At 38.4% G+C, this 6,804-nt stretch overlaps 2 pseudogenes; both read left to right on the top strand.

Annotated features, from left to right (window-relative positions):
- The first annotated feature begins 979 nt into the window (after positions 1-979).
- LOC121788830 lies at positions 980-4,641 on the top strand (annotated as a pseudogene).
- A 940-nt stretch (positions 4,642-5,581) lies between these two features.
- On the top strand, positions 5,582-6,566 carry LOC121788827 (annotated as a pseudogene).
- The last annotated feature ends 238 nt before the right edge of the window (positions 6,567-6,804 follow it).

The following is a 6,804-nucleotide window of genomic DNA, read 5'->3' as shown; positions in this document are numbered from 1 at the left end:
TTAATCGAAACCGATCCATCACGAAATCGTCTTTCATGTTAGAATTCAACTGATATGTGTTGAACTTGACCTTTGATATTAAATCAATATCTACATAGGTCACATATAGGAATAAATATTCCTACATTAGCCACTAAATCAACACATATTAAAGTAAATAAATGTATATTGTTATATTTGTAACTCTATATGAAAATATTTGAGTGGGTCATTTGCCTCTCTTAAGTACTTACCTCGCCTATTACTCATTTCATCAGTTTAGCTATATTCTTCGTACATCTTCTTATTCACTTTTACTAGTATATGCCTACATTTCAATGACGGTTTCTTTAATATAGTATAATAAAGAAAAATCCAATACTTGATCCAAGGTTTTAATGCTAAAATGTATGTGACTGAATCTATTCATAGAACCTACATTACTATAAAAATTGGACCACTTTCAAGTTGAGCACATAGAGATATAAATACCCTTAATTTGGACTAGGAAATGTGATTAATTTCTACTTTTCTAGCACCCCTTCCACGCCGTTTCGTGCCAATCTAATGTATTGGATATTCTCATATTCAAGCATATCTTCTGATTTTCCTCAATTATAAAAATGATTTCTTGATTTAAAATAAAAAAGAAATTCAGAAAATTAGAAGTTCAAGATAGATTTGTTCAAGTGACAATAATCAGAGAGTTACTACTTTCGAGGAAAATGATTAGTTTATTACATTAGATGATAACAATTTCCATGTTAGGTAGTTTTGCCGTTCAGAAATTTAGGAGAGAGAAAAAAAAGCTAAATCACATACAAAGATTTTTGTCTGAAAAATACAGAAAAGAGATGGACTATGACCTTCAAAAAAAGGTCTCACTCGTCGCCATTAAAACACAAATTTAGCTTCTTCCCATTGTCATTTGTGTTTTACAGTTTACTTTTTAAGTTTTTAACTATAAATATTCAGTAAATCTTTGTGTTGTTTGCATTCCAAATTCTTTATAAAATAATCTCTCTCTCTCTCTCTTAGCTTGCTGCGACTACTTATCAACAATTCCACTCCACGCTTCACATTGAAACTTGCAAGTCTCTCTCTCTCTATCTCTGTATTTACATATATATTCTCTTTCTACCTCATAGTAATTGATGTTGATATATGCGGCTCACAAATTCAATTCAATCAGAGTCTAGTTTCAATTGGGGTTGATTCGATTCGACTTTTCTTGATGGTTTCAACTCTTTCCACCAAATCCCATAGCAGAATCAATCCCAAAAAGTGAAAATTTTCACAATCTTTTCCTCCCTTCTATCATCTCTCTTGTGTGATGGAATTTCTGGGCTCTGTTTCACTTCAGGTATGATTTTATCTCTAAAGATTGAATCTTTGGGTTAGAAATTAGAAATCAGCTGTGATTGAAGTGGGATTCTTTCTGATTGTTGGGTTCAATTGTGGCAAATACTATGGATAAATATGAGTTTGCTTGTGCTGATAGCTTGCTTCCTGAATTATGGCTTATGGTTATGCTTTACTCAAAATGCTTCTCTCGTGAGTCAAATACCAGAAAGTGAGAAACGTTTTTGCTTAAACCCAATCCTAAATCAAAGATTAGATTTTTAATCAAGGTTGGTCGCATTGAAAAAGCTAGCACTTTCATGGGGCTCTTGTGACATTGATGATATCACTTCCCTTTTCATTTTGTTTATTTTTTTTCAATGCAGAAATTTCTAGAGGGATCTGCCAAGACACACAGCTTCTGAATTATTTGTAAGCACATTTCCATCTCTTAGTTAGTTATACACACTTTGTCAGCTGCTTTTCTTGGTTTTGGTTGTCTTGACTCATGATGTGAATCTGTGCAAATTCTTGAAATTGTTGTACAGGGCTCCCTGGGTTGGTTGTTTCCGTTGGCGGATTGATAAAATTATCAGAAATGGGATGTTTTCAATCGACTCAAAAGGACACGGGAGGGAACCGGAGGAGGCCAGCGAACATTGGGATGTTGCTGTGTTTGTTCCGGGTTTACGGATCCCTAAGCCCGCCAATTTCTCAGAGGCGCTGGGCGATCACCTGTCTAAAAGCTTGGTGGAGCGCCTCTCTGCGCTTAGAACGAGGATAGTTGTTATGGCCGGGCAAGAAGCTCCAACGATCACAAGAACAAGAAGGAAAACTGCAACCCAGCATGGTTAGTAGTAACTTAATATTGCGTTTTGTTTTCATATCGTGTTGGTGTTGCATAAGCTGACTGATTCTTGCAGGAGGTTCGACACTGGGCGATCTCCTTCACGCTCTAGAAGATTATCTGCCTGTGCTTCTGGGATTGGTTAAAGATGGTAAGCCTTTTGCTTGGCTAATCCCCTTGTTTTACCAATTATGGCGAGTGTGACTTGTTTGCATTGTGCAGGGAGTCCCTTGCAACACAAAGTAGAGTTTGTTTGGATCAATCAAGAAGACGAAGCAGAGGTCAAACTAAAACCTCACGGACATCGTTCTTTAATTTTTTTTCTGTTGAGCCGTTCGTCTCATTATCCTTGTCTGTGTCTACAGGAAACGGCAATGTGTAGCGCTTGGTATGAAGTATTATCTGTTTTGCACTTGATGGCAACGCTATCGTTATCTCAAGCTAACCTGTTGCTCCTTCCAAGAACGTCAGTCGATGGTTATCAGCCCAAGCTATCAGAAGGTATGCAACTTTTGGGCTTATAAACATATCTAGAAATGCTTGCTGTTGCATAATTGCATTGTAGGTGAAGTAATGTTGAAACCATTTCAATGAAAAACTGATGTTTTGTTCGTTTATTGTTGTATGATTCGTATACCGACATATATGTTATGATCATACAATGCCTTATAAATATTGTTTAAGAACATTACTATGAGAGTTGTGTGCTTTGTGTAAAGCTTTTTTCGTTCTTCTGTAATGTGGTCCTTTTCCAACAGAGAGTCGTCGATCTTCTGTTGATGTTTTCTTGAAGGCAGCTGGTTACCTTGACTGTGCCGTCCGGCATGTTCTCCCACAATTGCCCGACGAACAAAGGTATCATTTTGTGCGCTTTTAATTATTACTCTGGATCGTATCCAAGAATTGCTCGATTAAATCCTTGTTTGCCATTATGTTCTTAAGGAGAATCTTCCGGTAGACCTTGCTGAAGGAGTTCTAAGAGCACTCTGCCTTCAAGCGCTTGGACAGGTATTGGCTTCATCTCGTTTCGTTTGCTGCCTTGTGGCCAATGCTTAGATAGATCTTTCATCTTGAGGTTCATCCGAGGTTGTGTTGCCTGAATCGTACATGATTCCCGAGCATAAAACCTGAAAATTTTTGCAGGTTTTAAACAAATTAATAATAACTGAGCATGGACTTTTGGAAGGCACGAGGGTTCGGAGTTAATAATGTTTGATGATTAATAACAATGCCTAGGTAGAGTACTACATTAGAGCACACGTTTCCATGATTTGCTCGTCTATTTCTAGCTTAATTAGGACATGACATATCCCAGAAATCACTGTCTGTGTTGCCCCGTCTGTGAAAAACTATAGTCGATGAAGTTTTATCTGTTTTTGTGGGAGCTAATTCGTGCGTTGAATAGGGTGTTGATATTCAGCTGGACTCGCTATCGACAGCACTAAAGCAACATTGGCTGTGAAACGAAGACTTGCCTGCGAGATGGTGAAATACTGGCAACAGGTATCGTCTGTTACTCCCTCTTTCGCATTGTAAGTGGCTCGTTACTTTTGGGCACGTAGATAATGGGGATTTCTGTGATGGCAGGCACAAGATAACATAATGAACCTTGCATTGGCGAACGGGTGGGAGAGAAGCACAGGCTATTCGTGAAGTGGAAATACCTCGAGGCAAGGTATGTTAACTACGAATGAATGGGGATTCGTTTAGATAATTGTTATAGCAATTGATGGTTGTTCGGGTGCAGGCTGCAGCGTACTACTACCACGGCCTGATTCTGGACGAGGGGAACACAGAGAAGTCTCACGGAATGGCTGTAGCTGCTCTGCAAGCAGCAGATGAGTGCCTCAAAGAGAGCAACAAAGCATGTGAAGCTTTTCACTCATCAACACCCCTATCTAGGTAGAATCATCACATTCCATTTGCTCAAATCAATCATTTTATTTTATTTTATTTTATTTTATTTTGTACAAGTGTATGAATCTGTGTAGGAATCCTCCTCTGTGGGGAACAATGAAGTTTCTGTCTGAAAAGATTCCAAAGGATACTTGTAGCAAAGTGAGAATCAACAAGGATCTTTACTCCCACGACAAGTAAGTCGGCCGCCCCCCTCGTCTCGTCTTGACTCATCAACGAGGATGATTGAATGACGATGGTGATTTATTGTAGGATAATGGAGACAGCGCCAACGCTGCCGGATTTCACTCTGGCCCTCAAGCCGGATGAGTACCAGCTTCCCGAGGTGGATCTTTCGTGGAATCAACAAGCACAGAAGAGTAGATGATGATGGTGATGGTGATGGTGATGATATTGCCATGACCAAAATGGTTGTCACAATTTATGAATTATGTGGTGTTTTGCTCTGTAAAATTCACATTTTAGTGTAGATCTCAATGTGTGCAAGTATGCTACGGTAGCATAATAATTTCAACCATTTTCTATACTCAATTCCAGCTTGATAAGTTCGAATTTCACCAATGCCTCTTTTCTTTCGTAGATATATAAGTTCTGATTAACCTATTTTCATTGCTGTTAATTTCGTTATTAAGAAGATCTAAAACAAGTTTATTGGTTTTACATCTCATGGATAACATATGGTTCGAGTTGTAAAGAATCTAATTTTATGATCATCGAAGTTGGTGAATATTGAATTATGTAATCGAAGAAGGTGTGTCAATTGTCGCTCAATAATAAATAAAAAACTACTCCATTAATTAATCTAATACTTTTATCTAACATTGAACTACTCTAGTTTTATGATCATACAAGGCAAGTATTGAACTACAATCAATCTAATTTATATCTAACATTGCATATGTTTTAACCAACATATACTTTAAAGTTGGATAATAGTTGAAAAAATTACTCCATTGATGCATTCACGAATTTGAAAATAAGTCCCAATTGTCCAACGTCAAAAAAATTTTAATGAAATTATATTTAATGTACAATAAATAAAAAATTATACGTCAGTGTAATTTAAAGCAAATTTTTCGCTATGAAATAGTTAAAAAAATGTCTAAAATTTAAGAATTTTTGACTGATTTTAAAGTTGTAGAGTCGATTAAAATTTGACCAAATTTTACAGTCCACTATAGTGTTTTTCTCTGAGATTTACTCTTTAATTATTTACGCTCTATGCACCAAGTATTACATTACACTACTTAACAAATTAAACAAATCAGAAAATAATTTCAAAACAAAAAAGAAAAAGAAAAAGAAAAAATACATTCAAAATATTCGGAATATATTGTACAAACCGAAATAGCGAAAATTGAGCATCGAGAAGATGGAGGAGAAAGCACGCGCCGCCCCGCCTCGCCGGAGGAAGATGCCAAGAGAAGTGCGATTCTCTCATCGATCACTCCAGCACATACCAAGGAATAAGCTCTCTCCCTCGTCGAAGACCACACTATGCCGTTTAATCAACTCAGAGCTCACTTTTCTCCACCGTATTTCGCCGCCGCGGCGTCTGATCTCAATTCTCCTCCTCTCAGGCACATCCCCCTCCATTGATAATCTATTCTGTATTTCGTTCTACAGTTAGCTTATATTATTAATTTGATGTGGCAGTCTGAATATCGGACACTTAGAGGCGGTGGTTCATGTGCTCCGGCAGCCCTCGGTCACCGGAGTATCGCGCGTCTGCAAGCCGATTGAATTTTCGAAATCGTCTAGCGTTTATGTTGATGTAGTTTGCTCACTGAACGGGAATCCCGTGTGGTTCATTGTCTCCGGCAGAAACCCTAGGTGCATCTCCTGGAATGGCGGATCTTCTGAGAAGGACAAGGGATGAGAGGAAAAAGATTCAGCTAGTTGTCGATGCTGCGCGCACTCCCCTGTAACGCTCCGGCCATCATCGGTCGTGCTATTCTTTTCGAATGGCCTTGGTGACGATGTTTACCAGAAGCTTAGATGCGAATTTGAGGCCGTGGATGTGAAAATGGAGCCACTATGTTATCATGAGTTGGACCTGGAAGAGGAATGGACTGATGTAGTGCTTGGTAGATTGTTTCCTGATGCTTGTGCTGTGAGAATACAGGTTGGGGAAGATGGAATTGAACCGGAGAAAGATATCCGTGAGAATAGGATGGGTAGTCCTGTTTCGCGTAATAAGTGCTGCGAGCACTCTGGTTTTGATCCAGGCTTGTCTTTAAGTTCTCTTGTTGCTGGAATGAAGTGCTGGTGCTGCTCTTTGGATGATGAAGTGGAGCTTCAAGTTGGATTAATGAATCAGTCATGGAGGGATGTTGAAGCCAAGTTGGTTAATTTTGATACTACAGCAATGGTTGCCATTGCCTCAGGAATTAGTAATGGAAGGACAGAGAAGCTTTTGGCTACACCAGAGCATCAATTGAGAGACCGTTTTAAGGGAAACTATGACTTTGTGATTTCCCAGGTGATAATACGAGACTAATAAGTGTGCTTTGCTGTTTTTGGTGCTCACTAGCAAGTGGATATAGAGAAAAGTTCCCTTTTTAATGAGCCGTATTCAATGCATTCGTGATTCATTATCATTAGTCTGTCAATTGATCTTCAGGCCTGACTATATATTCTGCCAGTGGCGTCTCTAGGTTAAAACTATAAAATCAGGATTTTGTTTTTTCAACTTAACTTTGCAGTCTGGATTTAAGCAT

This window comes from Salvia splendens, unplaced genomic scaffold, assembly GCF_004379255.2.
Source record: "Salvia splendens isolate huo1 unplaced genomic scaffold, SspV2 ctg1157, whole genome shotgun sequence".
NCBI lineage: Eukaryota > Viridiplantae > Streptophyta > Magnoliopsida > Lamiales > Lamiaceae > Salvia > Salvia splendens.
The sequence above is the reverse complement of the archived record's forward strand: the minus strand, read 5'-3'. Positions and strand labels throughout refer to the sequence as shown.